We start from the raw sequence: 22,766 nt of genomic DNA on the forward strand, positions 1-22,766 counted from the left end.
GTCTCTTGAATAGCTAAGGATGAAGGTGTGAGCCTTACTTACTGTGGCTTTATAATAGATTTTGGTATCTGAAAGGGGAATCCCTTTATTCCTAACATCTACTTCAAAATAAATCTACAAAAATAAAATTCACACATTTAACTATACAGGATATTATGACCGTTGACACTTGTATATACAAATTCCTTCAAGCTTTCACCATACCCTACCCAAGACAACCACTGAACTGACTTCTTTAACAGTTTGTCCTATTGTAGAATTTCATACAAATGGAACTACACAATAATTCACATCTGGCTTCTTTCACTCGGAATGTGGCTTCAAGCCAGGCACCGGTGGCTCACACCTGTAATCCTAGCTACTCAGAAGGCTGAGATCTGAGGATCACAGTTCAAAGCCAGGCCAGGCAGGAAAGTCCGTGAGACTCTTATCTCCAATAAACCACTCAAAAACCGGAAGTGGCACTGTGGCTCAAGTGGTAGAGTGCTTACCTTGAGCTGAAAAGCACAGGGACAGCACCCAGGCCCAGAGTTCAAGCCCCACAACTGACCAAAATTTAAAAAAAAAGAATGTGGCTTCATCTATGTGGTTTCATATAACAGTAGCATGCTCCCTATTTATCGCTGTTTACTGTACCACAATTTACCTCATCTATTGATAGAAGTTTAGGCTGCTTACAGTACTTGACTATTGTTAGTTGCCTTATTATTTTTTTTGGTCTTTTATAGCTTCCCCCCTCTTTGCCCCTCCCTCCCCCCCTTGTACTTGCCAGGAAAGTGCTCTTCCACTGAGCTAAATCCCCAACCCCAATACCTGACTATTGTTAATAAAGTTGCACAAACACTATTGACAATTCTTTTTGTAGACACAGGTTTTCATTTCTCTTGGGTAAATATTCATTTATAAAATCACTGAGTCATGTACTAAATGTGTACTTAACTCTTTAGAAATTACCAATTGTCTTTTACAGTAGTTACACCACCTTCCATTCTATTTAGCAACATAGGAGAGTTGAGCTGCACACTATTCTGTCAGTGCTGAAATATTACCAATTCTTTACCTTTTAGTCATTCTAATGAGGTCTTAATTTGCATTTTCTGGATGCCTAATGATGATGACTGTCATTTGGGGAGTATTTTGTGTATTTGGGGAGTATTTTGTGCTGCTGTAAGAAAATACCCAAGACTGAGCAATTTTTAAAGAATAGATCAAGCCAGGCACCAGTGGCTCATGCCTGTAATCCTAGCTACTCAGGAGGCTAAGATCTGAGGACTGCAGTTCAAAGCCATCCCAAGCAAGAAAGTCTGTGAAACACATTTCCATTTAACCACTAGAAAACTGGAAGTGGCTCAAGTGGTAGAACACTTTGAGCTGAAGAGCTGAGGGACAGAGTCCAGGACCAGAGTTCAAGCCCCATGATAGACAAAACAAAACAAAAAAAAATCACTATTTTCTCATCACAAGTCTGGAAGCTAGTAGGTCAAGGCACCAGCTGATTTGTGCCTGGTAGCAGCCCAGTCTTTGCTTCTAGGATACACCTTGGATCCGCATCCACAGGAATATCAGGAATAAAGTATGTGTGCTCACAGAGCAGAAGGTAAAGGGAAAAAGAAAGAAAACCCTCTTTACCAAGTCCTTTTATAATGGCATGAATCCATTCATAAGGACTCTGTATCCCAAAAGGCCTGCCTAATCTCCTATTAACAACCAGAAAATTGGAAGTGGAGCTGTGGCTTAAAGTGGTATAGCACTAGCTTTGAACAATCTTAAAGAGCTCAAGGGACAGCGCCAGGCCCTGAGTTCAAGTGCCAGGACTAGCACAAAGAGAAAGAGACAAAAGTGAAGCCGGGTGCCGCTGGCTCACACCTGTAATCCTAGCTGCTCAGGAGGCTGAGATCTGAGGATCATGGTTCAAAGCCTGCCTGGCAGAAAAGTCCATGAGACTCTTATCTCCAATTAACCACCAGAAAACCAGAAATGGAGCTCAAAGTGGTAGAGTGCTAGCCTTGAGCTGAAGAGCTGAGGGACAAGCGCCTAGGCCCAGAGTTCAAGCCCATGACTGATCAAAAATAAAAGTGACATTTTTGCAAAATTAAGACAAATAACAACATATATGATATATATTTCTGTATATATGATATACATAGGTTATATATTATAATGTAACAATTATAGTTTATATATTATGGTATATATAATCTATGCATATATGTATGTGTGCACATAGTATATACTGTATACATGTATATATATATATATATGCTGCATATGTATATATAAATAGCATTTGCTCTGTGTGTGTGTGTGTGTGTGTGTGTGTGTGTGTGTGTGTGTGTATTTTAGATATGTACTGTATTGCATTATATTGCCCAGATTGATCTCAAACCTTTTTTTTTAGTTGTGGGGCTCGAACTTAGGGCCTGGGCACTGTTCCTGAGCTCTTTTGCTCAAGGCTAGCACTCTACCACTTTGAGCCACAGCTCCATTTCTGGTTTTCTGGTGATTAATTGGAGATAAGAGTCTCATGGACTTTTCTGCCCAGGCTGACTTTGAACTACGATTCTCAGATCTTGGCCTTCTGAGTAGCTAGGATTACAGGTGTGAGCCACTAGTGCCTGGCTTGTTCTCAAACTTTTGAGCTCAAATAATCCTCTTGCCTTACTCTCCTAAGTGCTGGAACTACAGGCACATGCCATCATGCCTGGCCTTATTTTTAATATATGTTGATTTTATATATATATATGTGTATATATATTGTTTGTTTGAGAAAAAGTAATGCCAGTAGGAAAGTTGATAAAATACTTGGATAACTTCACAGAAGGAAATGACAAATAGTGATCATACTTGTAAAAGTTTATTTTCACTAATTTTTAAGGAAATACAAAAAATAAATCATTTTTGCCTTCTGTGTCTACGGAAATTTAATGAATGTAGAGATACCATCTAGGTGCTAGAAATACAAAAAATATCATTTTTGCCTTCTATGTCTTTAGGAATTTAATGAATTTAAATTATTAGCTAGACTTTTATCTCTAATTAACCATCAGAAAACAGGAAGTTGAGTTGTGGCCCAAAGTGGTAGAGCACTATCTTTGAGTGAAAAGCTCAGAGAGCACCCAGGTCCTGAGTTCATGCCCCACGACAAACAAAAGAAATAAACAGATATCAACACAAATCAGAGGAAAAAGGAACTCAGCATAGTAGCACATACCTTCATAATTTCACCTGACTGAGGCAAGAGGATTGAGAGTTTGAGACCCAGCCTGGGCTACACAGCAAAATCATGTCTCAAAAGAACCATTGACCCCCCTCAAAAAACAAAACAGAACAAAAGTAGAGGAGGCAAGTTCCAGGAAAAAGAATCCTTTGTAACAGCAAACTGGAAGGAGAAAGCATTTACTGTCTTACTGGATAAAGCTGAGTAAAGCTGGTTCCATAACTGTTCTGTATACTAATGACTAAAGATTTGAATTAGATGGGGGTGTGGGAGATGTAGTTGAGTAGGTGGGAGGGACGGGATGGTAGGGGAAAAACAAAGGAGGAGGCAACAATGCTGGATAAGAATGTACTCTTTACCTTGCTCTGTAACTGTAACCCTTCTGTACAGTATTTTCACAATAAAAAACTTATTTAAAAAATAAAAAACAAAAAACAAATTTAAAAAAGATTTAAATTAGAATGGTAAAGTGAGAAAAGTAATAGAAGAAAATAAAAGACTATCTTTGTGTTAGTCATTTTTTTTCCATCACTGTGAGAAATACCTGAGAAATGCAACTTGAACATTTGACTCTTGGTTTCAAAGGTCAGCCCATCAAGATGGGGAGAGTATGGAAGCCAGAAAGCAGAGAGGGAAATGTTTGTAATAGCTGGCTTTCTTTTTACATTCCCCCCTTTTTTTTTGTTGGTCGTGGGGCCTGAACTCTGGGCCTGGGGCTGTCCCTCAGCTCTTCAGCTGTAGAATAACGCTCTACCACATGAGCCTCAGCCCACTTCCAGCTTTTTCTGCTTATGTTGTGCGAGGAATTGAATCCAGGGCCTCATGCATGCAAGGCAAGCACTCTACCACTGAGCCACTTTCCCAACCCCATCTTTTTACCCTTTTTATTCCATCAGGATCTTCAGCCTAGAAAGAGTGTTAGTCACATTCAGAGCCGGTCTTCCTCTCTAATGAATCTTCTATAGAAACACTCTCTCAGAAACATCCAGAAGCCTGGGAATGTGGCTTAGTTAGTGGTAGAGTGTTTGCCTAGCATGCATGAAGCCCTGGGTTTAATTCCTCAGCACCACATACACAGAATCAGTTGGAAGTGGCGCTATGGCTCAAGTGGTAGAGTGCTGGCCTTGAGCACAGAGAAACTCTGGGACAGTGCCTAGGTCCTGAGTTCAAGCTCCAGGACTGGCAAAAAAAGAAAAAAGAAACATCCAGAGCTTTACTTCACTGTTCTCCAAGATACATCTCAATCCAGTTAGGTTGACAATCAAGATTAACCACTACAGCAACTTAGGTATTATAAGGGAAGGGCTAAATAAAACAACCTTAAAGATAAAAAAAATCATAGGCAAAAAATGAATGAGTTTGTTTATCACATTTAACTATGTTGTGCAATTAAGGACATCATAGATAAAGTTCAGGTAATATACTGGGAAAAGAAAATATCAATATATAAAATTTAGTGATTTATCTATAATAGGCAGAAGGAAAAAGCAGAGTCTCAGAAGAAAATGGGCAATTGGAATAAGGATTTTACAGAATTAAGGAATCTATAAGTTAAGAATATGAGAAGATATCCAACATGTTGGCTATAGTAAATTCCAAGTTTAAAAAAATATATATAGCCTTATAGTCGGGCAGTGGTGGCTCACACCTGTAATCCTAGTTATTCAGGAGGCTGAGATCTGAGGATTAAAGTTCAAAGCCAGCCCAGGCAGGAAAGTCCGTGAGACTCTTACCTCCAATTAACTACCAGAAAACCAGAAGTGGCACTGTGGCTCAAGTGGTAGCGTGCTAGCCTTGAGCTGAAGAGCTAAGGGACAGCATCCGGGTATGGAGTTCAAGCCCCATGACTAGATAGATAGATAGATAGATAGCCTTATAACTCCTTGATAAAAATTAGAATGCTAGATAATGTCAAACATTGACAAGAATTTAAAAATTATGACATGTATTCTTTGCCAGTGAGAAAGTAGACTGGTATAGGCATTCTGGAGAGATGTCTAGTAATTAATTGAAGTATAAATATATGCATATATTTAGTCCTGCAAATCTTCACATAACTTTATATTACACATCTTGTTGTTTTTTTTTTTTTTTTGCCTGGGGCTTGAACTCTGAGCCTGAGTGCTGTCCCTCAGCTCTTCAGCTCAAGGCTAGCACTCTACTTACTACTTGAGCACAGCGCCACTTCCAGCTTTTTCTGTTTATGTGGTACTGAGGAATCAAACCAAGGGCCTCATGCATACAAGGCAAGCACTCTACCACTGAACCACCTTCCCAGCCCTATTGCACATAATTTATCAGAGACATGAATAATTTGTAGCCCTAGGGGATTGGAGGTTGAATTTATTTCCAAATAGGTAAATAAATGGTGTTTATATCATGAAATGATATGCAGCAATTAGAAGTAAGAAGTAATATACCAACATAAAACTATGGATGGAATGTCAAGAAAGGAAATAAAAGTAAAATAATTTTATTAATAGGAAACATGTACAAAATGATCAGGATGTGGGACTGGGAATATGGCTTAGTGGCTTAATGGCTTGTCTAGCATGCCCTCAGTTCGATTCCTCAGTACCACATAAACAGCAAAAGCTGGATGTGGCTCAGGTGGAGTACTAGCCTTAAGCAACAGAAGCTAAGGGCTCTGAGTTAAAGCCCCAGGACTGGCAAAAAAAAAAAAAAAAAAGGATCAGTATGTAAAGAGCATGAACCATAAGACTAAACATTAATAAAATTGTTTTAAAATTAATATTGTCTACTTTTGAATAGATATCAGGAGAATAAAAAAGCATGCCACAGAATGTGAAAAAATATACTATTCAATAATAAAAATTAATACTTGAATTTGTATTTAAAATATAGAAACAGTTTTTATAAATTAATAAAAAGCTAAACAATGTAATAAAAATGAGTAAAAGATTTGAAGAGTTACTGTACAAAAGAGGATATATGAATGACTCAAACACATGAAAAGACTTTATTAGTCATCAGGAAAATATAAAGCCATAACACTAGATAACATATCAGAATGGCTGAAATTTAAAAATATTATTAACAAAGCCTGGCACCGGTGGTTCACGCCTGTAATCCTACTACTCAGGAGGCTGAGATCTGGGGATCATGGTTCAAAGCCAGTCCGGGCAGGAATAGTCCATGAGACTTTGTTGTTGTTGTTGGTCGTGGGCCACTTCTGGCTTTTTTCATTTTGCTTATGTGGTGCTGAGGAATCGAACCCAGGGCCTCAGGCATGCAAGGGCAAGTGCTCTACCACTGAGCCACTTTCCCAGCCCCTCCATGAGACTCTTATCTCCAATAAACCACTCCGAAAACTGGAAGTGGCGCTGTGGCTCAAGTGGTAGAGTGCTCGCCTTGAGCTGAAGAGCTGAGGGACAGCGCCCAAGCCCAGAATTCAAACCCCACAACCGACCCCCTCACCCTGGAAAAAAAAAAGTTAACAAATTGTTGGCAAGAATATGAAGCCAAAGAAATTCTCACACATTGCTATTGCAGATGCAAAATGGCAACACTACTTTGGGTCATTTTGGTAGTTTCTTAAGAAGATGAGCATACAGCCAGGTGCCCGTAGCTCATGCCTGTAATCCTAGCTACTCAGATCATCTGAGTAGGCTGTGATCTTAGGATCACAGTTCAAAGCCATCCTGGGCAGGAAACTCAGTGAGACTCTTTAATAAACTCAAAAAAATCTGGAAGTAGCACTATAGCCCAAGCGTTAAAGTGCTTGCCTTGATTGAAAGAAGCTCAGGGATGGTGCTCAGGCCCAGAATTCAAGCCCCAACCACTGATAGTTGCCTTATTCCTAACAGTCCTGAATTGGAAAACAACCCAGATGTCAACAAGTGAATGAACAAAAAGTGGCATATATAATAATACTGTTGAGCAGTATAAAGGGACCAAATGACACATATCAAACTCTTCATTCTGATCAAAAGACACTAGATATAAAAGAATACATGCTGTATGGTTCCATTTATTTACAATAGAAGTAATCCATAGTAACTTAAAAGCAAATCAGTATTGGGGTAAAGAGCGAAGGATGGATTGCAGAAGTCAAAAGGATTTTGAGATTTATGGAAATGAGCTGTATATTGATTATGATATTGGCTTTGTCTGTCAAAACTCTTCAAATTGGGCACTTAATTCAATTTTATTATTCCTTGGGTTAGTAGGAAGAATTATATGTTATAAAATGTATTAAAAGAATAGATGACTGGGCTGGGAAGGTGGCTCAGTGGTAGAGCGCTTTCCTTGCATGCATGAGGCGCTGGGTTCGATGTCTCAGCACCACATAAGCAAAAAAAGCTGGAAATGGCACTGTGGCTCAAGTGGTAGAGCACTAGCCTTGAGCTGAAGAGCTGAGGGACAGCGCCCAGGCTCAGAGTTCAGGCCCCACGACCGGACCCAAAAAAAAAAAGAATAGATGACTAAAAGTCACATACATTAAAAACAGTAGGTGAGGGCTGGGATTGTGGCTTAGTGGTAGAGTGCTTGCCTAGCATGCATGAAGCCCTGGGTTTGATTCCACAGTACCACATAAGCAGAAAAAGGTAGAAGTGGCACTGTGGCTCAAGTGGCAGAGTGCTAGTTACCCTTGAGCAAAAGAAGCTCAGGGACAGTGCCCAGGTCCTGAGTTCAGGTCCCAGTACTGGCAAAAAAAAAAAAAAAAAAGAGTGGATGATTGTCTTCTCAGGAAAGGGAAATGGTGAAGACTGTACCAAAAACTGACTTGACTTACATTTTCTGTACGGTTTGATATGGAACTAAGTTTTTTTTTTTTTGGCCAGTCCTAGGGCTTGAACTCAGTTCCTGGGCACTGCCCCTGGGCTTCTTTTTGCTCAGGGCTAGCACTCTATCATTTGAGCCACAGTGCCACTTTCAGTTTTTTCTGTTCATGTGGTACTGAGGGCTTTGTGTATGTTACTGCATTCTACCACTAAGCCACATTCCAGTCCTGGATCTTAGTATGCTTGGATAATTGTTTCATGATAATTAAGAGACCATCTCACCTCGTATAAGGACGATGGTGCTTGGGAAGCGGAATGACCAGCATGTCTACTGAATCCCACAGAACATGGCTATGAAATATTAAATAATATAAAAATGGATATATCATTTATGTGTATGAAGATGTTAGTGTTAAGATATTGCATCTCCCCAACTTGTTTTAAAATTTAACATATCAACTCACATACTAGAAACCTTAGAGTTTTTGTCTTTTTTTGGTAGAAGTTGACAAGTGATTTTAAAATTTAATGAAAGTCTAGAAAGCCTAAAATAGAAGAATTTGGAAAAAGAACCAAGTTGAAGGATTTACATTACCTCCTTTCAAAATTTATTATAAAGCTACACTAATTAAGATACAGTGATGCTGGTATAAAGGTAGACATATGTAGGTCAGTGGTCTGGAAAACAGTCTTGTTAGAGATTCACACATGTATGGGCAAATGTCTGACAAATTATGCCAAAGCAACTCAGTGCATATGTGGTTGCACACACACAAAAATGAACTCTGCCTCTTATATCTACCCTTATGAAATCTATTTGGAATGGATTGTACATTTAAAATTGTAAAACTCTTGGAACAACATATAGGGGAGAAATCTTAGTGACCTTGAGGTGGGTAAAGATTTCTTGAATGGGGCATAAAAGCATTTAAAAATTAATAAATTAGAGCTAGGCACTACTCTCTCACACCTATAATCCTAGCTACTTAGGAGGCTGATATCTGGAAGATCAAGGTTTGAAGCCAGCCCCAGCAGAATGTTAAGACTCCTCCAAAATAGCTGTGAGGTGTGGCTTAAGTGGTAGAATGCCAGTGGAGTGAGCAAGCAGTCAAGCAAGCATGAGGCCCCCAATTCAAATCTCAATGCCATCCCCTTACCCGCCCCCCCCGCCCAGTTGAACTTTGTCAAAACTAAAATTTTAGCTCTTTAGAAAAACAGGTGCTTGGGAGGCTGATGGAGGAGGATCAGCCAGCCTGGATTATATAATGAGACCTGGTTCCAATCTGTGGCTTAAATTACATTTGTGTAACAGTGTGGAGGATTTTTTTGTGTTTGAAAATGAACTGTTGATATACAAAATAACATGCATGAATCTCAAAATAATTATGCTGAATGAAAGAAGCAAAACCTAAGTATACAACATATAATTCTTTATATATATGTCTGTAAAAAGTAAACTTTTTGTGATAAAAAGCAGATTGAAACCGGGCACTGGTAGCTCATGCCTGTAATCCTAGCTACTTAGGAAGCTGAGATCTGAGGATCATGGTTCAAGACAGCTGGGGCAGCAAAGCCCGTGAGACTGACACTCTTGAGCTCTCGCTGTCCCGCTGTCTCGCTCGCTCTCTTGCTCTCTCGCTCGCTGGTCCTAGGGCTTGAAATATGCTTGTGTGCTATCCCTGAGCTGCTTTGTGCTCAAGGCTAGCACTCTACTACTTTGAGCCACACGACATGGTTTTCTGGTGGTTTATTGGAGATGAGTCTCACACACTTTTCTGCCTGGGCTGGCTTCAATTGAGATGCTAGGATTACAGGCGTGATCCACCGTCTGGCTGGGAGACTTATCTCCAGTTAACCACCAGAAAACCAGAAGTGGCACTATGGCTCAAAGTGGTAGAGCACTAGACTTGAACAAAAGAGCTCAGGACAGCGCCTGGACCCCAAGTTCAAGGTCCCAGAACCACAAACAAAACAAAAAACAAATTTGGGTTATATGAATGGGATAAGGTATAAGGAGGGACAGAGTGGGTTTTAAGGAGGAGGAAACAGGCTTTGATGGATGTGTTTATTCACTTAGTTATGATTATTTCACAGCTGTTTGTGAATAGTCACAGATATTGATAAATACATAGATTCGGCAAGATTGTACACTTGAATAGAAGCAGTTTATTATCTACTAATTATAACTTGGTAATGGTGTTTAAAAAAACTGCCATTGAAAAAAGATCACTTCCAACACTGAGACTGATAGTTGGCTTCTCAAGAGCAGCAATAAAAGCCAGAAGACAGTGAACTACTTTATTGTTTTTAAAGAAAATAACTGTCAACCTAAATTCTGTGAAACCATCATTTAAGAATGAGATAAACACTGAGGAAAGTTCACTACCAGTAAAGGACTTACAAAGTAAGCTTGCAGAAGGAAAATGCAGGAAGGAATAATGAGCAAAGACAATGGTAAACATGGGTAAATCCAGGCATGGGGTGCACACCTGCAGTCCTAACACTTGTGAGACTGAGCAGGAGGATCAGGAGCCTAAGACCAGCCTGTGCTATATAGTAAACTCTGTCTGAAAAAAACAAAAGACCTATTTGTGGTAAAATCTAAATAAACATATACCTCTTCCAAAGGCAATCTTGTCCAGTCAACACTTGACATCATAAAAACAAAAGGATGGAGCTATCCTGCCCATAATGAGAGAATTTAAATTGAGAAACTGTATTAAGAGGTAAAGTTCATTTTTTAAAACAGGCCTTGGGTATGCAAGGCCTACTCTCTAACACTGAGCTATGTCTGAGCCCTGGGTTTATTTGGATCACTATGTAGCCCGGCCTGGCTTTGTATTTGCAGTCCTCTTGTTTCAGCTTCCCAAGTGCTGGGATTACAAATGGACATGTGGCACTGCATCCAGCAAGAAATGAAATATTTTCTCTTGTTTGGTAGTATGGTAAGATAATAGTTTGATAAATGTTCAGGTAAGATTGTTCTATTCCAAGAAAAGAAAACTTGTGTAAAGTCTATAACTAATACAAGGAAGAGTGTAATGAGGAAAAAAGGAAAGTCAATAAAAAATAATAATGTTGAAGGAAGAGGCCAATACTAACATCTGATGCATTGTTAGTTTAAACCAAAAAAGTCTGCTTGTTAGGTGTAGTGTCTCAGGGCAACACAGAAAACTATCTTTTGTGTATGTATGTGCACACATGCACACTAACCAATACTGGGGCTTCTCACTTGGTTGTTTTTTTATTTTTGCTTTTTAATCATTTTTATTGAGATTGATTACATAAATTTCACCAATTTCACAGTATTGTGAGATAGTGATACTTAAAGTCACAAGCACATTTTAACCTTCACAAGGCAAATTTATACAATGAATTCTTCACTGCATTCTCCCTCCATCCCCCCTTCATTCATCCACCCCTCTTCCCTTGACCTCACCCCCTTTCATGTGCCCATTTTCTGCTGCTAAATTTGTTGGGCTCTTTCTTGGTTTTCTTACTGCTGACACTCTACCACTTGAGTCATGCCTCCAGTTCTGCCTTTGCTGGTTAATTGGAGGAGCCTTACAGACTTTGCTGCCTTTAAACTGGCTTTAAACTGCAATCCTCCAGGTCTCAGCCTCCTGAGTTAAAGTTAGGATTACAGGCATGAGCTATTAGCATTGTCAAGAGAGCTATCTTTTGTAGGAATAGTGCTTTCTTAATGCTTGATCATAGTACTTTTTTTTTTTTTTTTTTGGTCCGGTCGTGGGGCCTGAACTCTGGGCCTGGGCGCTGTCCCTCAGCTCTTCAGCTCAAGGCTAGCGCTCTACCACTTGAGCCACAGCGCCACTTCCGGCTTTGTTCTTTTTGCTTATGTGGTGCTGAGGAGTTGAACCCAGGGCCTCAGGCATGCAAGGCAAGCGCTCTACCACTGAGCCACCTTCCCAGTCCACGGAGGTGGTTTTTTGCTTGAAGCCTAGACCAACTTGGACCATGATCCTCCTATCCTTCCCCTCTAGCTGGGAAACTAGGCACATGTCACAATGCCTCCCCTCACTCCCACTCTGTTTAAGAAGCCAGTTTTACTTAATGTTACTAATTAAACAGATTCAGTTTCACTAAATGTTTACTTTGAATATAGGTAGTTTTATTTAGAGGCAGTGAAATAGGAAGTATACACGAAGCACTACTCCTTTGCACCGAAGTTTTCTGAAGGCAAAGCGTTTGTGTGATCATTGAGGCTGCAAATTGAGCTAGCTGCTCTTTTGGAAATATCATTTTTACTTGAAAACATGACTAATAGACAAACTACATTACCTATGCTTGGATATTTGACAGACCTCTTTTCCAAAATGGAATGAGCCTGCCACTTCAAAGAAAACAGATTACTAAAAATTTTTTTGTAGTGATAAAATAGATCCAGTGAAAATTAGATCTCTGAAAAACTTGTATCTGCTGCTATGATATGACACCTCAATATTTAAGTTCAATAAGTTCAATAGTGCTATTAACAAATGTGATATTTTGATATATCAGTATGAGACACCAGAAGAACTCAGCAAATCTGTGATATCCCAATGACATCACTGAAAAAAATCAGGCATGGATAGGAGAGGTTTATCAAGTTTAAATTTATTTTGAAAATTTATTAATGAATAACATGTTTCAGTATGTGATATATTTTGCATAATTAAGTCAGGTTAAATTTATGAATTGTCACAAACATTTATCTTTTTTTTTTTTTTTTTGGTTGTGGGGCTTGAACTCTGGGCCTGGGCACTGTCCCTTAGCTCTTCAGCTCAAGGTGAGCACTCTACCACTTGAACCATAGTGCCACTTCTGGTTTTCTGGTGGTTAATTGGAGATAAGAGTCTCATGGACTTTACTGCCTGGGCTGGCTTTGAACCATGATCCTCAGATCTCAGTCTCCTGAGTAGCTAGGATTATAGATGTGAGCCACCAATGCTTGGCCATTTATCACTTCTTCATGGCAAAAACTTGCAAAATCTTTTCTCCTAGCTTTCTGATATTTATAGTCCATTATTGTTATCTGTAGTCACCATACTTGATACTAGCACACCAGAACTTTTTGTTCTTGTCTAACTGTAACTTAGTACCCACTAAACTTTCCTCATTTCTCCTCTCCTCTTAACCTCTGGTAGTCACCATTTTACTCTTTTTTTCTTCTTCTTTGTCAGTCATGGGACTCAGGACCAGGGCTAGGGCTAGTGGTAGACTAGTGCTCTCCCACTTTGAGTCACACTTCCAGTTTTTTTAAATTGGAAATAAAAGTCTGACTTCAAACTCTGATCCTCAGATGTCAGCTCTTGAGTAGCTAGGATTACAAGCATGAGCCACCAGTGCCCAGCTACTCTTTGTGTATGTCTATGTGTACTAGTTCTAGGACTTGAACTCAAGGCTTAGATGCTGTTCCTGAGCTTTACCACTTGAGCCACAGTCTACTTCCAGCTTTTGTTTTTTGTTGGTTAATTAGAGATAAGAGTCTCACAGGTTTTCCTGCCTAGGCTGGCTTCAAAACATGATCGTTTATCATGAGTAGCTAATAGTCTCCTGAGTAGCTAGGATTACAGGCATGAGCCACCAGCTCCCAGCTGCTACTCTAAGCTTATTTCATTTAAATTTGAATTTTTATTTTGAGATAAGGTCTCTTTATATAACCCATGTTGGCCTGGAACGTAATATGGAGCCTAAAGCTAGCCTTGAACTTGTGATACTCCTGCCTCAGCCTCCCAAATGCTGGGATTATAAGCATGTAATCAGCTTCTTCTCAGCTTCTTTTAATTTCTATGAGAGCAGTGTCTTTGAATTCCACAAATTAGTGAGATAATGTGGTACTTGTCTTTCTGTGCCTGGCTTATTTCACCTAGTATCTCTACTTGTACTCATATTGTCACAAAAAACAGGATTTCATTCTTTTTATGGCTAAGTACTATCCCTTATGTTTACATATTAGAATTTCCTTATCTATTTATCAGTTGGTGAACACTTAGGTTGCTTCCTTTCGTGCCTATTGTGAATAATACTGTAATGAGCCTGAGAGGGTACATGGCTCTTCAAAGTACTGATTTCATTTTCTTTCAATAGGTCTATATCCAGGAGAGGGATTGCTGGATCATATGCTGTTCCTATTTGTGATTTTTGAGAAGCATCTACACTGATTTCCATAATGCCTGTGGGAATTTACATTCCCAGCAATAATGTACAAGAGATCCCTTTTCTCAACATCCTTGCCAACACTTGTTATCTTTTGTCTTTTTGGTAACAATGGCTCTGTAGAGTGAGATTACATCTCATTGTGGTTTGATTTGCATTTCCTTGATGATCAGTGTTGTCAGACATTTTTTCATGCACTTGTTGTTTGTATGAGACTTGCTTTAAAGTAATGTTACTGAAAAAGAGAAGGCAAAGGAAAGAAAGCAAAGGAGGGAAGGAAAGAAAGGAGGAGGGAGAAAGAGAGAGGGAGACAGAATCAAGTGGCAGAGTGCCAATTTAGCAAATTCAAACCCCAGTTTTGTGCAAAAAAGAGAAGGAAAGAAAGAAAGAGAAAGAATGAATTAAGGAAAGAAAAAAAAAAACCTTTGTAAGTAATAAATAACCTCAGCTGCCAAAGATCTTATTTTACCTATTGGCCTCTGTAATCTGTCGTTCCTTCTGGCCCTTAAATTAATTCTGGCCCTTAAATTAATTCATCGCTACTTTGTGAGGCCTTCTGAAACAGTAGACTAGGCTGGGAGATGGTACTTTCAACCCTACCTTCCCCTGTGAGTTCATCACACTTGTCTGGCAAAAGAACTCAATTAGAAGTTGAAATGTTTGGGGCTAGTTTTTTCCTCCTTGAAAATTGCTGCTTGATAGCAGCAGGGAATGTGGCTTAGTGGTAGAGTGCTTGCCTATCATACATGAAGCCCTGGGTTCAATTCCTCAGTACCAGATACACAGAAAAGGCCAGATGTGTTGCTGTGGCTCATGTGGTAGAGCAAAAGAAGCTCAGGGACAGTGCCCAGACCCTGAGTTCAAGCCCCAGGACTGGCCAAACAACAACAGCAACAAAAACCAAATTGTTCTGCTTCCATTTAGCTACGATTTATATAGCAGGGTGTGGGAAATTGTGCATATATATAGCATCTAGATTTGCATACATGTTTGTAAGAAAACTGACAGTGGGGAGACAGAAGAAGATGGCAGTGGTGGGGAGAGAATGGAGATTTAGGAAGAAAAGCCAAATTCCTTGACAACTAAGGGTAAGCAGGATGGGGTGGGAAGAAATCTAACAAGGAACAGACAGTAAGGCAGGAGAAGGAAAATTTCAAGGGGTAAGTCATGCAAAAACATGTATATCCCATGCAAAAACATGTATATCCCACTTAACCTAACATCTCTGCTCCCAAGAATTCATCCACACAGATTTTTTTTTTGTCCATTGTGGGGCTTGAACTTGAACTCTGGGCCTGGGCATTGTTCCTGAGCTCTTCAGCTCAAGGCTAGCACTCTACCACTTGAGCCACAGTGCCACTTCCAGTTTTCTGGTGGTTTATTGGAGATAAGAGTCTCTTGGACTACTTTCCTGCCCAGGCTGGCTTTGAACTGTGATCCTCAGATCTCAGCCTTCTGAGTAGCTAAGATTACAGGCATGAGCTACTGGATTTTTGCACAGAATTACTCTCTGCAACATTTTCTGTTATTGCAGTTTTGTGTGGATTTTTTTTGTGTGCTGAGGTTTGAACTCAGGGCCTTTACACTTGCTAGATAGGAACCCTACTATGTCAGCCATGTCCCTAGTCCAGCCCTTTTTTGCTTTATTTATTTTTCTGTTGTCTACCTATGGCTTCCTAAATAGCTGGGATACCAGGGCTTGTTGGTTGAGACAGAGGCTAACTGTCTGGCTTTGAACCATGATTCTCCCAGTCTCTCACTCATGAGTAGCCAGGATTATGGATGTGAGCCACTGTGCTGGATCTCTACAGCATTGTTGGTTTTGTTGTTGTTGTTGTTATTGTTCTCTCTGTGTGTGCTGGTACAAGTTTGAATTTAGGACCTTAAGCTCTCCCTTGGCTTTCTTGTTTACTACTGGTGTTCTGCCACTAGAGCCACATCTCCAGCTTTGCTTTTTATTGGTTAATTAGATATAGAAATGTCGACTTTTTTTTTTTTTTTGACATTTTCAGCCTCCTAAGTAGTTAGGATTATGGGTATGAACCTCAAGGACTAGGCTGTAGGTTTGTTTATTTATTTGTTTTGTGCTGTTCCTGAGGCTTGAACTCAAGGCCTAGGCACTGTCCTTGAGCTTTTTTGCTTAAGGCTAGTGCTCTATCACTTAAGCTGCAGCTCAACTTCTGGCTTTTTGGTAGTTTATTGGAGATAAGAGTCTCACTGACTTTGCTACCCTGGCTGAGTAGGTGGAATAACAGTCATGAGCCACTGTGCCTGGCTAGGATTTTTTTTTTTAATAGCAAATCTTAGGAAGAAATTAGTGTTCACTAGTGAAGGACAAACTAAATGAATTAGTTTCCCCATCCAGTAACAGCTCTGTAACTGAAGAATTAGGAAGCTCTATGTATGTTGGTATGAAAAGATTTATAAAGTGTTTCACTAGGTATAAGAAACAAGAAGTTTTGAGTCCTAGAATGTTTTATGCTTTTATCATTATTCTAAATGGATGTAGCTGATTATTATATTTCTTGTTATGCAAAATGCAGGTCTTTTTTTTTTCTGAGTTCTAGTACATTATTATGAGCTTTCTTGTTATGAGCAATAGTTGGCATTGAAGAGTGGCAAAATAAATTTCAGGTTATTAAATCTGCTTTGCTTTGAGCCAATATGAGTTGCCTCCTCCTGCTGTTTTGAGCTTGGTGGCCAAGTGCCTTTATATGGTATTTCAGCTTTGTGTGGAGCTTTTATATGTAACATTTGTTCTGGCCACAAGAGGGCAGAAGAGCCTTTAGGTTGCCACAGCACAGGCTAGTGCTGGATGTTACTTCTTGCCAATTTCTGCATAGGATAGTCAGTCCTTCATGTACCTGGAAAGAAGAGACAGTTATCTAAGACATCTGAGGAGGCAGTAAAGGGGTGAGAAGAAAGAATGTAGGTTTTAGAATCTTTTTTTGCCCTCCTTCTTTTCTCCTGAAGATTACCTAGTGTAATAGTTTTAGTAATTTATCTCTGAGCTTACATATATACAAGACACTAGAAGCACTGTAGCATAATAGAACATAAGAGTCAAAGCTTTAGAGCCTTCACTGCCCAACATTGAGAACTGTTTCTGCAACTCTGGGTAGTTTGTTTACTTTCTATAAGCCTAAGGTTTTGTTTGTTTGCTTGCTTTGTTTTTTGGTTTTTGTTTTGTTGGTTGTGGAGCTTGAACTCAGTTGTGGTATACTGTCCCTGAGCTCTTTCATTCAAGGCTAGCACTCTACCACTTTGAGCCACAGTGCAACTTCTGGTTTTCTAGTGGCTAATTGGAGATAAGAGTCTCACAGACTTTCATGTCGGGCTCACTTTGAACTGCAATCCTCAGCCTCTGGAGAAGCTAGGATTACAAGCATGAGCCATGAGCATCCGGTTTAAGCCTAAATTTTATTCAGTGAGATAATCCAAACAAAACTCTTATATTTAATAATGGCTTTGCCTGATTACAAGAAAGGTGGTAGTATTTTCTTCAGATTAATTTCAAGATACTTTTCTCAGAGGGCCTTGTTTTCTTCTTGCAAATAGTATTTTAATAGTATAGTCAACTTTGAAAACTTTAATTTTCAGTTTTAAAGCTTCTATTCCATTATGACTTTGTTTTGATGGGGAAGTATGGTGTCATGCTAGAGTTGGGCATCATGCTATTGCACTAAGGAACAGTGCCAGGCTGAGATCCAAAGGAAGAAAACTGACAGAACAGTATATGAAACACTTACTAGGGAGTGCTTATGGGATCAATACTGGAAGGAAAATAAGAGAAAACAAGATTTTACAGAGGAAGAAGTCAACTTGTGATTCAGTCTGATTAAAGTCCATAGTCTACCCTGTGGTGACTCTGGAGAAGGGATGGCCCTTCCAAACCAGAGCTGTGCCTTTATAGTTCCTCTGACAAGTCACTAGATAACACTTGTTGTTGAATGAGGTCTGCCCCAGGAAGGGACAGGCAGTGCACTTCAGCTAAGAGGGCTGACAATGGCATGCTTGCTGTGTCCACTATGATCCCAGAAGCTGGGGAGTAAGACCTTTATTTCTTTTTTTAAATTTTATTTTATTGTAAAGATGCTGTACAGAGGGGTTACAGTTACATGAATAAGGCAATGAGTTCTTTACTTGTGGATCATTGTTACCCCATCCCTTCCTTGTTGTTACCCCACTATCCCTTCCCTCCCCCACCTCCCCCACTTCTCCCCCCCACCCCACCCCAAAGTTGTAAAGTTCATTTCCAGTATACTGTCCTGTGGGTACCCTTGTTGAAATGGGTCATCTTTTTTTTGGGGGGGGGGGGTGTCCGGTCGTGGGGCCTGAACTCTGGGCCTGGGCACTGTCCCTTAGCTCTTCAGCTCAAGGCTAGTGCTCTACCACTTGAGCCACAGCACCACTTCCGGCTTTTTTCTTTTTGCTTATGTGGTGCTGAGGAATTGAACCCAGGGCCTCATGCATGCAAGGCAAACGCTCTACCATTGAGCCACCTTCCCAGACCCGAAATGGGTCATCTTGTGTCCTTGTTTCAGCGTTTTGTTATTCCTCTTCCCCTCCCCAGATTAGACATATGTATTTACAAGATTCAGGGTACCAAAATCAAGTACAACAGGTGATGAGCCCTTTATTTCTTGATGGTGGATTCTGAGTGACAAGTCACTTGAAGGAAAAATAGTAAGGTTTTGGTAACTTAGTTCCTTTGTGTTGCTATGAGAAAACACCTAATGCTGGGTTCTACATAAAGAAATATAGCTTGTGGTTCTGGTGGCCAGTAGTCCAAATAGCATGGTGCTAGTGTCTGACAAGAACCCCCTGGTTGTGTTACAATATAGCGAATGGCATCACATGGAGAGAGAGGAAGCAAGAATGAGCTAAGGAACCCAAACTTGCTTTATAACAGCTGCTGTCGTATTAACAAATCCAATCCCTTGGTGCCCTCTTCATCTAGCTACTTTTCACTAAGGCCTATCTCTAAAGCTCTTACCACCTTACCTTTCAATTCCATTATGTTGGAAATCAGTCTTTCAGCACATGAACCAGTGAGGGACAAACCATAACCAAACTACAGGGCATGGCTTTAGATAGAATTCCCTAAAAGTAAGACTTAGGAACAATTAAGAATTCAGCATATTATCATTTTAGTCTGGATGGTCTCACAATAACAACCCCCAAATTTCAGTAGTTTAACACAGAAGTTAATCAGGTACAGATCTGTGAAATTAGTGAAGATTTTGTTCTCCCTAATTAGTTTGAGGCCACAGATTCCTTCCATCTAATGACCCTGCTGTCCCTAGGGCCTGGAGTCTTCCACTGAGTCTTCTGATTGAGCTTTCTTAGAGGAGAAGCAGTGGGAAGACAGTGAATTTTGTGGGAGATCTGGGTAGACACATAGAATTATGTGTTTCATGCAGTCCACCTTCTACCAGTCAGAATTCAGTCCTACTGCCCCAGAAGGACATGTGGCCTGACTGCTTACATATTGCATCATTCATAGTTCTGGTGCAACTCAATTTCATCACTACTCTGATAAACCAGAGAACCTGAAAAACAATATTTTAGATTCCCCAGAATTAATAAAACTTACACTGTCATCATCTTAATAGCATAGTTTTATTTACCTGGAGATTTTTTTATTTGTTTTATTTTGGCTGATCCTGGAGCTTGAACTTTGGGCCTGGACACTATCCTTGAGCTTCTCAAAGCTCAAAGCTAAGGCTCTACCACTTGAGCTACAGCAGCACTGCAGGCTTTTTCTGAGTAGTTTATTAAAGATGTGTCTTCATGGACTTTCCTGTCTGAGATGTCTTTGAACTGTGATCCTTAGATCTCAGCCTCAGAGTAGCTAGGATTATAGACATGAACCACCACCGCCCAGTTTACCTAGAGATATTTTTTGTTTGTTTGTTTTTTTGGGTCCGGTCATGGGGCCTGAACTCTGGGCCTGGGCGCTGTCCCTCAGCTCTTCAGCTCAAGGCTAGTGCTCTACCACTTGAGCCACAGTGCCACTTCCGGCTTTTTTCTTTTTGCTTATGTGGTGCTGAGGAATCGAACCCAGGGCCTCAGGCATGCAAGGCAAGCACTCTACCACTGAGCCACCTTCCCAGTCCCCCTAGAGATATTTTTTAAACAGAGGAAAGTTAAATCTTACCAGAGCAAAAGGATAGAAAGAAAGAATATATTGCTTAGAATCTTTGCTTTGGAAAAGTAAAAAGACACAAAATGATTTGAAGTGTGTGTGTGTGTGTTTGTTTGCTGGTCCTGGGACTTAAATTCAGGGCCTGAGCACTGTCCCTGAGCCTCTCTGTGCTCAAGGTTAGCACTTAAACCACAGCGCCACTTCCGTCTTTTTCTATTTATGTGGTACTGAAGAGTCGAACCCAGGGCTTTATGCATGCTAGGTGAGTACTCTGCCACTAAGCCACATTCCTAGCACTCTGAATGTGTTTAAATTGAGACACTCCAATACTGTAATGAAGCTATGAAAACTAGCTCTTCTCTTTCCCTGAGCCACAGTAGGAATGTCTTTAGCATAGTGACATAGAAATAGTTGGGTCTTAGATTACAAGGAGCTATTCATACAAGTAGTGCTGACAGCTCCTTGCTGGATTTATCTAAATACCACCCAAGTAGCTGGGTTGGAGAAAGAGAGGCCAAGAAGACATATCAGTTACTTTTTCTGTCACTCAAGGAGGATTACTGCCAAAGGCAGCTTCTTACTTAGGTCCTTCTGTGTATTGTGGGACACACAGGGAAAGAAGCATCTGAGCCTGACAACTTTGCAGACCCAAAGCTGAGATTCATAGAAAGTAAGACAGGGTGAACTCCTGAAGTGTTTCAGAAACAATTTTGTAAGCACCATGAAGGCTTTGATAAAGAGGTGTGCTCTCAGCAAGGGGTGGGACATTTGGGACCTCAGAGAAGAGCTTCAGGTAGAAGGATGCAAGTATTTTGGAAACTTCGGTGGAATATGAAGGAATATAGGAGGCAGAGAGAAGTGAAATTGTAGATAGAGTCAGGTTATAGAGACCCTAATGTTGGATATGGAGTTTAGGTCTAACGTGGCTAGGCCATGGAAAGTTCTTTTTTTTTTTTGGTCGGTCATGGGGCTTGAACTCTGGGCCTGAGCGCTGTCCCTCAGCTCTTCAGCTCAAGGCGAGCATCTACCACTTGAGCTACAGCGGCACTTCCGGTTTTCTGGTGGTTTATTGGAGATAAGAGTCTCACGGTCTCTCCTGCCCGGGCTGGCTTTGAACCGCGATTCTCAGATCTCAGCCTCCTGAGTAGCTAGGATTACAGGCCGTGAGCCACCAGCGCCCGGCTAAAGTTCTTACCCATAATGGGCAGACGATGGGAATGTGGTATTCTGGACTTGTGTGTAAAGGAGAATTAACAGAACACAAAGGCATCTTTTAGAATTTTGGAATTTCTGCTTGCATGCCTAGAATTTAAAATTACGGATTGTACACCCTCATTCCCTCAGCAGGTTTATGCTGTATCTACCTAGTGATATAATTTTTTAAAAGTTCCTGTGACTTGGATAGTAATATTTAATATCAAGATTTTTTTTTTTTTGTCACTCGTGGGGCTTGAACTCTGGGCTTGGGCGCTGTCCCTCAGCTCTTCAGCTCAAGGCGAGCGCTCTACCGCTTGAGCCACAGCACCACTTCTAGTTTTCTAGGGGTTTGTTGGAGATAAGAGTCTCAGGGACTTTCCTGCCCAGGCTGGCTTTGAACCACGATCCTCAGATCTCAGCCTCCTGAGTAGCTAGCATGAGCCACCGGCGCCCGGCAAGACTAATTTGTTTCCATTTTTAAATCAAAATTATATTAGAGATGGCCCCTACTTTTTAGGGAATTATTGTCTGATTAGGTAAGATACAGTTTTTAAAAATTAAGTACAACAGGTATAAGATATGCTAAAATAAGGGATTACACAGTACTTAGATGCTAACCAATCTTTGAATAGGCCAACAGTCATCCTTATGTGTAATTTAAATAGAAAATAACAAAACTGATGGAGGAGCCAGATATAATGGTACATGTCTATCTGTAATCCCAGCTACTTGTCAGATGGAGGCATTAGAGTTAGAGACTAGCCCAGACAAAGTTATCATAGACCCTATCCCAAAAACAAAACACACACACACACTCACACTCACACACTGAGAGTGTGTGAGACCCAAGTTATAGAGCACTTGTTTGACAAGAGGCCGTGGGTTCAATACTCAAGTTCTCAAGTTCTGCCCGTCCCCCCCCCAAAAAAAAAAAAATGATGAAGGAAATTCTCCTGCATGGAGACACTGAGTTGCAGGAGAGGAATAGGAAAGGCCTCATGGAAGAGATGAAGCAAGCCTGGCCTTGAGTTGCAAAGTGAGATGGTGAGAAATATGGACTTGGAAAAGGCCATTCTTGTGTGGAATGCTGAGTTTGATTCTGAGTGGGGAGAGGCTGCTGAAAGGATTTTTCCTCCCTAGAACCAGAGTTTGAACTCAGGACCTCACCCTCATTTAGCTTGTTTGTGCTCTACCACTTGAGCCACCCCTTTAGTTCATCATTTTGCTGGTAAATTGTATATGGGATCTCTGGATTCTGCTCAGCTGGCTCTATCCCTTGGATCTCAGCCTCTTGAGTGGCTAG

General features: G+C 40.5%; 1 protein-coding gene across 3 annotated transcripts in view; it reads left to right on the top strand.

Moving 5' to 3' along the window:
- The window catches only part of St3gal3 (ST3 beta-galactoside alpha-2,3-sialyltransferase 3), a 193,256-nt gene that overhangs the window by 26,510 nt on the left and 143,980 nt on the right, over nt 1-22,766 (top strand). The gene's annotated exons all lie outside the window — the stretch shown is intronic.

The sequence above is a fragment of the Dipodomys spectabilis genome, unplaced genomic scaffold, assembly GCF_019054845.1.
Source record: "Dipodomys spectabilis isolate Male_0828 unplaced genomic scaffold, ASM1905484v1 ptg000002l, whole genome shotgun sequence".
NCBI classification, from domain to species: domain Eukaryota; kingdom Metazoa; phylum Chordata; class Mammalia; order Rodentia; family Heteromyidae; genus Dipodomys; species Dipodomys spectabilis.